The 12,727-nt window shown below is 34.9% G+C and overlaps 1 protein-coding gene across 5 annotated transcripts in view; it reads right to left on the bottom strand.

Annotated features, from left to right (window-relative positions):
• Elf2 (E74 like ETS transcription factor 2) overlaps nucleotides 1-12,727 on the bottom strand; it is a 103,420-nt gene that overhangs the window by 75,671 nt on the left and 15,022 nt on the right. The window contains exons 1-2 of one of the 5 annotated variants that reach the window (XM_076864108.2): nucleotides 2,092-2,187; nucleotides 1,562-1,640 (exon numbers count right to left, since the gene is read on the bottom strand). The exons of the other annotated variants lie outside the window; for them this stretch is intronic. The gene's annotated coding sequence lies outside the window, so the exon portion shown is untranslated. Of the gene's footprint in view, nucleotides 1-1,561; nucleotides 1,641-2,091; nucleotides 2,188-12,727 lie in introns of those variants that run through there. 5 annotated transcript variants of the gene reach the window in all.

Below are 12,727 nucleotides of genomic sequence, written 5' to 3'. Positions count from 1 at the left end.
TTTTCTACTTTTTTTTTTTTTTTTAATGTACTAGGGATTAAACCCAGGGGTGCTTTATGACTGATCCACATCCCCAGCCCTTTTTATTTTGAGACAGGGTCTTGTTAAGTTACATCCTGGTTAAATTGCTGAGGCTAACTTTGAACTTGTAATCCTCCTGCCTCAGCCTCCCAAGTTGCTGGGATTACAGGCATACACAACACACCTGGCTATTTTCTACATAAATTATTAGCTTATGTTGGACACACAATGTATAAAGATGAAATCAGGGGCTGGGATGTGGCTCAAGCGGTAGCGCGCTTGCCTGGCATGCGTGCGGCCCGGGTTCGATCCTCAGCACCACATACAAACAAAGATGTTGTGTCCACCTAAAACTAAAAAAATAAATAAATATTAAAAATTCTCTCTCTCTCTCTCTTTAAAAAAAAAGATGAAATCATGTGACACTAACAGCTGAGGCGAGAACTGTATATCATTTTTATGTTATTGAACTTAATGTGTACAAATTCAAATCAAGTGCATTTAGTGCTCAATGTAATTCCCATAGCAACTTCAAAGAAAATCATTATAAAATATATGTAACAAGAACCAGGAGCAGTGGTGCACACCTGTAATCCCAGTAGCTCAGGAGGCTGAGACAGGAGGATCGCAAGTTCAAAGCTAGCTTCAGAAAGGGTGAGGCCCTAAGCAACTCAGTGAGACGCTGTCTCTAGGGAAGTGCCGGAGTTCAATTCCTGGTCATCCCCTCCCCCCCCAAAAAAGAAGAAAAGGACATTAAGCATTAATTACAGGTTCTATATTACAAGAAAACATAACAATTACAAATATTTAGACAAGATGACAGATCACCAAAAATATATGAAACAAAAATAGAAGTGGCCAGGTGAGGTGTCACATGCCTATAATCTCAGCAAGAGGCTAAATGGGAGGACAGAAAGTTTGAGAATAGCCTCAGCAACCTACCAAGGCCCTAAGCAACTTAGTAAGATCCTGTCTCAAAATATTAAAAAGGTCTGGGGAGTGGCTCAGTGGTGAAGTACCCCTGGATTAAATTCCTAGTACAAAAAAACAAAACACAGAACTGAAGGGAGATATAGAGAATTCTACAATAGTTGGAAACTTCAAATAGCCCCCTCTCAAATGGATAAAACAATAAGACAAAATAAGAAATGACCTAAATAATACATTAATACAACAAGACTTGAAAATCACATATAAAACACTCCTTCCAATAACAGAATACACATTGTTCTCAAGTGCACATGGGAAATTCTTAAGTACAGGCCATATGTTAGATCACATATTAAGTCTCAACATATTTTTAAAAGAACAGGTACCATATGAAGTTTCTCTGATAACAGGATGAAATTAGAAATGATTTTGACAGAAGGGAAAGTGGAAAATTCAGTAAACTGTGGAAATTAAACAACACACCCTTAAACAACCAAAGGTTTATACACCATAACCAAGTGAGATTTATTCCTGGAAGGCAAGGATTATTCAACACACAAAAATCAATTAATGTGGGGCCAGGGTTGTGGTTCAGTGGTAAAGCACTTACCTAGCATGTGTGAGGCACTGGGTTCAATCCCTGGCACCACATAAAAATAAACAAATAAAAAATACAGGTCCATCTACAACTAAAGTAAATTTTTTTAATCAATTAATGTGATTCACCACATTAACAGAACAAAGAGGAAGCAGATGACAAACTCAATACTTTTTCAAGATAAAAATACTCAACAAATTAAGAATAGTTTACCTAAACATAATAAAATCTACACATGAAAAATCCATAGTGAACATCATTCTTAGTCTTAAAAGACAGAAAGCTTTTGCTCTAAGATCAGGAACAAGCAAGGATACCCACTTTTGCCACCTGTGGTCAACAAAGTACTAGATGTATTTGTCAAAGCAATTAAGCAAGAAAAAGAATGAAAGGCATCTAAATTGGAAAGGAGAAAGTAAAATTATCCATTTGAAAATATGATTTCATAAGTACAAAAGCATAAAGATTATGCAAAACAACTAGAACAAGTAATAAAAAAATATCAGAACTAAGAAATGAATTCAGTAAAGTAGTAGGATTACCTGGCATCATATGTACACCTGTAATCCCATCAGCTCAGGAAGCTGAGGCCGGAGGGCTACAAATTCAAACCCAGCCTTAGCAGCTTAGCAAGGCTCTAAGTAACTTAGAAGAGAGACCCTGTCTCAAAATAAAAAAAAAAAAAAAAAAAAAAATATATATATATATATATTTATTTATTTATTTTAAAGGCTGGGAATGTGGATCAGTGGTTCAATGCCCCTGGGTTCAATCCTTGGTACCAAAAAAAAAAAAAAAAAAAAAAAAAATCAAGTAAAATAAAACAAGCAGAATTTTTTTAAAAAAATTATCAATTGTATTTCTATATAATAACAACAAAGAATCTGAAAGAAAATTACAAGAGACATCTATTTATAAGACCAACAAAAAAGAATATACTATGAGGTAAAGAAGTGAAATATTTATGCAATGCAAACAGTAAACATTGCTGAAAGAAATTGAAGACATAAATAAATAGAAATACAATCCATAAAATTTAGTCTTTTATGGACTAAAAGAAAATATTGTTAAGATATCAATATTACACAAAGTGATCCATGAATTCAATACAATCCGTATCAAAATTACAGTAATCATTTTTGCAGAAATAGAAGGGGGATCAATAGGGTAGAGCAAGCAGATTGGGGGAGGGAAGAAAAGGAAAGGGAAAGTAAAGAGGAATGTGATTGATCATTTATGTTAAGTATATATATGACTATGACATGATGAATCCCACTCTATGTATAATTATAATGCATTATTAAAAATGAAAAAAGAAATGTAAAACCCATCCTACCATTCAAAGGAAATCTCAAGAAACACCACAGAGCCAAAACAATCGAGAAAAAGAACAAAGCCAAAGGGTTCACACTTCCTTACTACACAGCTGTAGTCATCAAAACAGAATGGTTTGGACATAAGGACAGACATATAGACCAATGGCAAAGATCACAGTGCCCAGAGATAATGCCTCAAAAAGTTAAAAAATGGCTGAAAAGTATGCCAAGACCACCCAATAAGAAAAGAAGCATCTTTTCTTTTTCAACAATGGTACTCAGAAAACCAAACATCCATGTGCAAAAAACCAAAGACGGATCCTTACCTAATAGCATAAACAAAAACTAAAGCAAAACTATATCAAGAATCTAAGTGTAAAATCTAAAACAGTAAAACATTTAAAGGGCAAAACTTCACAATTCTGAATTTGAAAATAATTTCTTGGATATGACCCTAAAAGCACAGGCAACAAAAGAAAAAAATAGACAAATTAAATTTCGGGGCTGTAGCTCAGTGGCAGAACGCTTGCCTAGCATGTGTGAGGCACTGGGTTTGATCCTCAGCACCATATAAAAATAAATAAAATAAAGGTATATTGTGTCCATCTACAACTAACATTTTTTTTAAAAATTAAATTTCATAAAAATTTTAAATTTTGAATATCAATAGACACTAGACACTATCCATAGTCAGCCAGGCACTGTGGCACATGCCTGTAATCCCAGCAACTCAGGAGGCTGAGACCAGAGTATCCCAAGTTGAGAACATCCTCAGCAATTCAGTGAGGCTCTAGGCATCTTAGTAAGACCCTGTCTCAAAAAAATATAAAGGGACTGGACATAAAACTAAGTTGGTAAAGTGCTTGCCTTGCATGCTTAAGGCCCTGGTTTCAAACTTCCACACCACAAACAAATAAATAAATAAATAATAAAAATAAAAAGGGCTGAGGATGAGGCTCAGTGGTAAAGCACGGCTGGGGTCAATCCCTAGTATCAAAAGAAAGAAAGAAAGAAAGAGAGAGAGAGAGAGAGAGAGAGAACACTATCCACAGATTAAAAAGGAAACGCACACAATGCAAATCATGTATCTGATAAGCAATTTATATCCAAAATAGAGAACTAAAACTCAACAACCACCACCACCAACAAAACCCAATTCAAAAACAGAAGAAGCCAGGTGTGGTGGCTGCATGCCTGTAATCGCAGCATCCTGGGAGGCTGAGGCAGGAGGATCCCAAGTTCAAAGCCAGCCTCAGCGACTTAGGCCCTAAGCAACTTGGGGAAACTCTTGTCTCTAAATAAAGTATAAAAAGGTGCTGGGGATATGGCTCAGTGGTTGAGTGTCCCTCAATTCCTGGTACCAAAAAAAAGATCAAATAACTTGAACACATCTTTCCAAAGATAACCAAACAGCCTACAAGCATCACTAATCTTTAGGAAAATGGGAGTCAAACTACAATGAGATACCATCCACACAGCATCAAAAATACAGAAAATATCAAAGGTTGGAAAGGATGTGGAGAAACTGGATACCTTAGGTACTATCAGTAGTAATATAAAATGGTATATCTGTGGAGGAAAACAGTATGGTGGTTCTTCAAAAAGTTAAAAATAGAATTGTCGGGCTGGGGCTGGGGTTCAGTATTAGAGAGCTTGCCTAGCATGTGTGAGGCACTGGGTTCAATACTTAGCACCACATAAAAATAAAATAAAGGCATCCATCTACAACTACAAAAAAATTTTTTTAAAACAGAATTGTCATATGATCCATCAATTCCACTGCTGAATGTACAACCAAAAGAACAGAGAAAGCAGGGTCTCAAAGAAATACCTATACATCCATGTTCACAGCAACATTATTCATAGTATCTAAAACCTGAAACAACTCAAATGTCCATCAACAGGTGAATGGATAAGTAGCACATGGTACAGTATATATCCATACATGGGCATATGATTCAGCCTTGAAAAGAAAGGAAATCCTGCAATATCCTACAACAGGCATAAAACTCGAGGACATTTATGTTAAATGAAATAAGCCAGTTGCCAAAAGGACAAATGCTTTATGGTTCCACTTATATGAGGTAGTTGGAGTAGTAAAAATCAGACACAGCCATGTATAATGATGGTTGCCAAGGCTCAGGGGAGGAAGGAAAGAGAAGCTGTTGTTTAATGGGCAGAGGCTCAGGCAGAGGAGGATTTTGAAAACCAGCCTGGTTGCAGTGAGACCCTGTCTTCAAATTATTATTATTTTTTTTATTAAAGGCCAGGATATCTCAATATAAAGTACTTGTCTTGCATATGTGAGGCCTTGGGTTCCATCCCCTGTGGACACCCCCACCAAAAAAATGTTCAAATTCACATTGAAATTAAAATTAAAGTAAGAATGTGAAAATTAAAATAACATTCTATTGCAAAACTGTGGGAAATAAAACACACTTATACATTGCTGGTGGGAATGTAAATTAATGTAACATTCCTAGATGAGAATTTGGCAATATCAAACACCACTATATATGCATTTTTTCCTTTTAACAGCTTTATTGATATATAATTCAAATACCACACAGTTCACCCATGGAGAGTGTAAAATTCAGTGGTTTTTAGTTTATGCACAAAGTTGTACTATCATTACCATATAATAATTTTAGAACATTTTCAGCAACCCCCCACCCCTAAATTATCCTATGTCCATTAACAGTTACTCCCTATCCTGGCCCAACCCTGAGTTCCTGACTATGTCTACTTTCAATTTCTAGATATTTGCCTGTTCTGGCCATGTCCTATAAACAAAATCACAGTCAGCCCTCCATATCCACAAGTTCCACCTACTTGGATTCAACTCCAGATTGAAAATCTCTAAACAATATAGTATTACAACTATTTACACAGCATGTACATGATATTAGGTTTTATAAGTAATCTAGACATGAATTACAGTTTATGCAACTAAACTTGTACAATGGTAGTATGGAAATTTTCTAGGGTATCTTTGTATGATTATGTTTAGCCAAGGACATAGCTTAAATTATTAAAACAAAAAATAAAGCTAAAAGTATAAATTCATACTGCCTACTTCTTTTAATTTTTTTTAGTTGTAGATAAAAATAAATGTTTTTATTTGATGCTGAGAATCTAACTCAGTGTCTCATACGTGGTAGTGTTCTAGAACTGAGCTACAACTCCAGCTCATGCTTCCTACTTCTAAGAGAACTTTTGTTCTTCATAACTAAATAACATAATGCCTCTGATTCATAGGAGGTTTAAGTTAATTCTGTGGCTTAGAACACCAGAATCATTAGTGTCCACTTTCATCTAAGATTTTTATTTTCTTAACATTCTTGGTCCTATTAAAACATTTCGGTATACAAAAATACAGCAATGTTAATAAAGAAAAGCATTTATCACGTGTATGCTGGTCATCATGATCAGTGTGGTACAGTTTTTACAAATAAACTGGGGCTGGGGTTGTGGCTCAGTAGTGCACTTGCCTGGCATGCATGAGGCATTAGGTTTGAGCCTCAGCACCACTTAAAAAAATAAACACATTAAAGGTATTGTGTCCATCCTCAACTAAGAAGATTTAAATAAATAAATAAATGAACTATCATACCCTTCAATAAATAAAGTATATTCAAAGAAGGAAATAATTAGGAATATGAAGACAGCGCCCACAGAATGGAAGAAAATCTTTGCTAGTTACTCTCCTGACAGAGGATTAATAGCTAGAATATATAAAGAACTAAAAAAAAATCACACCAAAAAATCAAATAAAAAAAAATAAAATAAATTAACAAGTTGGCAAATGAATTAAACAGATGCTTCTCAAAAGAAGAAATACAAATGGCCAATAAATACATGAAAAAATATTCACATCATTAGCAATAATGGAAATGCAAATCAAAACTACACAGATTTCATCTCACACCACTGAGAATGGCAGTAATCAAGAATACAAATAATAAAAAACAAATAACCCAATCAATAAATGGGCCAAGGACCTGAAGAAACACTTCTCAAAAGATGATGCACAATCAATCAACAAATACATGAAAAAATGTTCGGCATCACCAGCAATTAGAGAAATGCAAATCAAAATCACTCTAAGATTTCATCTCGCTTTAGTCAGAATGGCAGCTATTATGCATACAAACAACAGTAAGTGTTGGCGAGGATGTGGGGGAAAATGGTACATTCATACACTACTGGTGGGACTGCAAATTGATGCAGCCAATATGGAAAGCAGTATGAAGATTTCTTGGAAAATTGGGAATGGAACCACCATTTGACCCAGCTATCCCTCTCCTTGGTCTATCCTCAAAGGACTTAAAAACATCATACTACAGGGACACAGCCACATCAATGTTTATAGCAGCACAATTCACAATAGCTAAACTGTGGAACCAACCTAGGTGCCCTTCAATAGGTGAATGGGTAGAAAAAATGTGGCATATATACACAATGGAATATAACTCAGCAACAAAAGAGAATAAAATCATGGCATTTGCAGGTAAATGGATGGAGTTTGAGAAGATAATGCTAAGTGAAGTTTAGCCAATCCCAAAAAAACAAATGCTGAATGTTTTCTTTGATTTAAGGAGGCTGACTAATAGTGGGATAGGGAGCGGGAGCATGGGAGGAATGGACAAACTTTGGATAGGGCAGAGGGGTTGGAGGGGAAGGGAGGGGGCAAAGGGTTATTAATGATGGTGGAATGTGATGATCAATATTATCCAAAGTACAGGTATGAAGACACGAATTGGTGTGAATATACTGTGTATACAACCAGAGATATGAAAAAATTGTACTCTATATGTGTAATAAGAATTGTAATGCATTCCACTGTCATATATAAATAAAAAATAAATAATTTTTAAAAAAGAATGCAAATAATAATACTGGAGGAGATGTGGAGAAAAAGGAACATGTTGACACTGTTGGTGGGACTGTAAACCACTATGGAAATCAGTAATGGAGGCTCCTCTAAAGACTGCACATGGAACCACCATATGACCCAGCTATACCCCTCCTTGATATTATTTCTGAACAATTAGTCATTATACTACAGTGAGACATGCATACTCATGTTCAAAACAGCACAATTCACAATAGCAAAACTATGGAACCAGCCTAGATGTCTATCAATAGATGAATGGGTAAAGAAAATGTGATATATATATACAATGGGGTTTAACTCAGCCATAAAGAAAAATGAAATTATGGCATTTATCAGAAAATGGCTGGAACCAGAGAACATCATGTTAAGTGAAATAGTTAAACTCAGAAAGTCAAGGATCCTATGTGTTCTCTCATATATAGAAGCTGGAGAGCAAAACTGAAAAGAAAGGTGGGGGCAGATCTCATGGTAATCAAAAGGAGATCAGTAGAGCAAAAGGACCAAGGGGTGTGAGGTGGAGAGGGAGGGGAAAGTGCTAGATAGTGATACATGCCAAATTACATTGTTAAATTTTATGCAAGTAGAAATATGAAACTACAAACCCCATCATTATGTTCAAATATAATAGACCAATAAAAATGTAGAAAAAATAAATAAAAATGAAAAAGAAAAAAAAATATGCATGTACTTTGTTTTGCTTTCTGCAGTACCAGAGATAAAAGCCAGGGCCTTGGGAGGCAAGCACTGTCACTGAGCTACACCTTTAGCCATATGCATATGATATGTGCAATGCCATTTTCTATAAGGGACTTGAAATTCCTCTGATTCCTGGAGAGTCCTGAAATCAATCCCCTTATGAATACTGAGGAGTATCCATATAAAATGGATATTTATAAAAGATGGTTTTTGTGACTAGTTTCTTTTACTTAGTATAAAATTTTCAAGGTTCATCCTTATGAAGGAATATCACTATTTTCTTTTCTGAATAAGTACTGCATTACATATCACACCTAATTTATGTATTCATCAGTGAATGTACATTTTGAGTGCTTCTACTTGTTGCTATTATTAACAATGTTATTATGAAAAAATTGATGTATAAAACATATTTTATGTGGATGCTTTCATTTTTCTTAGGTATACACCTGGGAGTGAAATTGTTGGAATACACTTTTAACTTTTTTTTTTTTTTTTTTTTTTTAAGAATATTCTTGGGGCTGGGGATGTGGCTCAAGCGATAGCGCACTCATCTGGCATGCGTGGGGTGCTGGGTTCGATCCTCAGCACCACATAAAAATAAAATAAAGATGTCGTATCCACCAAAAACTAAAAGATAAATATTAAAAATTTTGTTTAAAAAAACAATATTCTTTTTTTAAATATTTTTCGTTGTAGATGGACACGATACCTTTATTTCTTATTTATTTATTAATGCTGGGGATTGAACCCAGGGCCTTGTGTATTCGAGGCAAGCACTCCACCAACTGAGCTATATCCTTAGCCAATACTTATTTATTTTTATGTGTTGCTGAAAATTGAACCCAGTGCCTCATGTTAAGCACGCGCTCTACCACTGAGCCATAACACTAGCCCATGTTTAAATCTTTTTAGGAAATGCCAAATGCTTTCCACAGCGGTTGCACATTTAACCTTCCTACCAGTAGCATATAAAGGTTCCAATTTCTCCACATTGCCAAAACAAATGTTTTAGGTAATCTGTTAATCAGCAATAGATTCCTAGCTCCTCATTTTGGTAGATGCAGTAAACCTACTTGGTAAACCAGGCACAGTGGCACACATCTCTAATCCCAGTGGTTAGGGACACTGAGGCAGGAGGAGCGAGTTCAAACCAACCTCATCAAAAAGCAAGGCGCTTAGCAACTCAGTGAAACCCTGTCTCTAAATAAAATACAAAATAGAGCTGAAGATGTGGCTCAGTGGTTGAGTGCCCTGAGTTCAATCCCCAGTACACTCCCGCCTCCAAAAAAAATCAATAAAAAGGATGGGTTTTTAAAAATGATTGATACAAATCATTATGTATACAAGATAAAAATTAAATCACTACTTCTCACCACTAACAAAAATAAAGTACAGATGTACTGAAGACCTAATATAAAAAATAACTGAGGGATTGAATACAGACACACTTTACCACTGATCTACATCTCCAGCCTTTTTTGAGACATGGTCTCACTAAGATGCTGATTACCTCCCTAAATTGCCACAGATGGCCTTGAACTTTCAATCCTTCTGCCTTAGCCTCCTGAGTCATTGGGATTACAGGTGCTTGCTACCACACCCAGCTAGAATTTTTTTTTTTTTTTAATTAGAAGAAAATATAGAGTATCTTCATGAACTCACAGCTAGGGAAAGCAAAAAGCAAAAAATTACTAAGTCTGGCCTGGGGCTGTAGCTCAGTGGTAGAGCACTTGTGGAGCATGTGTGAGGCACTGGGTTTGATCCTCAGCACCACATAAAAATTAATAAAATAAAGGTTCATCAACAACTAAAACAAATATTAAAAACACACACCAAAAAAAAGATTAATAAGTCTGACTGCACCAACTTGTTTTTTTTTTAATTTACAGTAACAGAAATCAAAACAAACTGAAAGAGAATGGGGGAAGTTATCTGTATGCCTCTTCCAAAAAATTAACAGAGGAGGGCAAAGGAACTCCTAAAATAAATAAACATAACTAAAATTCTATTAAGGATTTTTTAAAAAATTTTATTAAGATTCATATGGGTAAACGTGAGTTTTTGTCAAGGTTCCATTTTTCATGGTAAATTATATCATCAAAAACAGACTAATGTTCAGGCTCATTTTTCAAATGTATCATAGTCAAGGATTATGATTCATCCAATTTTGTACTTCTGGGGTCCAAAAGGTTAAAAATCTGTATTGATTTATTAATTTCCAATCCAAAGTGTGAAAACTGCTTACCTGAATTGGTTCTTTTTAACTGTGAAAGTTGAGTACTCTTTACTAATCATTTGACAAACTCTTTTTTTACAATTTTCCAACAAGTTGTGTTAATTTTTTTTTAATTACTTCTTAATACAATTCCTAATTTGTGAGAAAGCTGTATCAGCAAGTAAGTTCTCTTACCTGGGCAGCAAATATATTTTTACAACCTAATAGATCAGACAGTATTCTAACTCCATTTATATGCCATTCAAGAAAAGCTAAAACTATGAAAACAAGATCAGTGGGAAGACTCTAATCTCAAAAGCACATAAGCAAGCTTTCTGGAATAGAGGAAATGTTCTTATGTTGATGGTGGTAGTTATGCACAATAATAGAAATTTGTCAAACTCAGAAATGTAAAGGTGAATTTTACTACATCTGAATTAAACTTCAATAAACTTTTTTTTTTGAGTACTGGAGATTGAACCCCACCACTGAGCCACATTCTCAACTCTTTTTGTGTTTCTGAAATAGCTAAACTACTTAGGGTTTCAATTGCTAAGTCAGGCCTTCAACTTGGGATCCTTCTGGTCTCAGCCATTCAAGTTGCTGGGATTACAGATGTGCACCACCGCACCCAGATCACTCAAGCATTTTTATGCATTATCATTCCATCCTTACAATGGCCCTTTTAAATTGATATAATTATCTCCTTATTACATAGACTATTTTTAATGTACTTATAAAGAGCTAGTATAATGTAAGAGTTAAAAATCTGTTGGCCACTGTATTCCCAGAACACAACAGGAGTTCAATAAATATTTGAGCTTTACCTCTGTGTGATCTTGGACAGAAACTTAAAACTCTTTAAACTTCAATTTCTTTATCCATTACAAGACTGTAAAATAACTCTTTAAGAAGTAGATATATTTAGCTCTTTTCATTCTTTAAAGTGCCAGGTATGACATTATGAGCATGAATGAATGAAATTTATTAACTTTTTCATAATACAGAATAAGACACTGGCATAGGGACAACATAGAGATATATGATAATGATAAAGCCTATAATCCTAGCTACTCGGGAAGCTAAGCAAGGCCAGCCTGAGCAACTTAGTGAGACACTGTCTCAATTTTTTGTGCTGGGGATATAGCTCAGCAGTAGAGAGTATATGTGTGTATATAAACATACATTTTTTTTAATACACACACACACACACACACACACACACACACACATAGTGACATAGGGCTAGGTATGTGACCAGTGGGAGAACATTTGTCTAGCACACAGGAGGCCCTGGATTAATTCCCAGTAACCCCCCCACCACACACACAAATATATTTACATATATACATATATAAATATAGATATACAGATATACAGATAAACAATGTAACTTAATTGCTCCTCATGTGAAACTGAAATGTTCATTCTAACAATTTTAAGAGAAAATTAGCACATTTGAAAAGGCCAGAAAGTACTAATGAATCTTTTAAAGAAAAAGAATTTCCTTTCACAAATGTCAATGTGATCATTTTGAGAAAAGTTGAAGGACTACATAGTTTAGAAAAGTTGGGGCCCATACTTCAGAATTGAGATGAACAATTTTTCCAATAAGATTTCATCTCCTGGGACATATTTCAGAGATTAGTGATAATAATTGAGACATTTAAAATTGTATGCTATACATGTACAGGATAAGGAAAATTGCAGGAAAGCTCTTTTAATCTGGAAGACACTTTAGAGCTAATTTTGCAGGAAAAAAAAAAAAACAGACTAGAGAGGCTAAGTGGGAAACTTAAGTGATATATATAACTGCCAATCATAAACATTTTTACAAATTTTGAGAGTCCCATATCATGGCCAACAATATTCTAAAATCTTCATTTACTCGTGGCCCTGACACTAGGCCATACAATTAAGATATGTATTCTTAATCATAATTTTCATGAATATAGTATACACACCCATGTGTACATGGCATACACACATGTAAGCAAACACACACACACCACAGCCAGGAAGTAAATATAATTTCTGATGTGATCATCAAG

This window comes from Callospermophilus lateralis, chromosome 8, assembly GCF_048772815.1.
Source record: "Callospermophilus lateralis isolate mCalLat2 chromosome 8, mCalLat2.hap1, whole genome shotgun sequence".
In the NCBI taxonomy this organism is placed as follows: domain Eukaryota; kingdom Metazoa; phylum Chordata; class Mammalia; order Rodentia; family Sciuridae; genus Callospermophilus; species Callospermophilus lateralis.
Note: the sequence above shows the minus strand (reverse complement) of the source record. Positions and strands in the feature narration are given on the sequence as shown.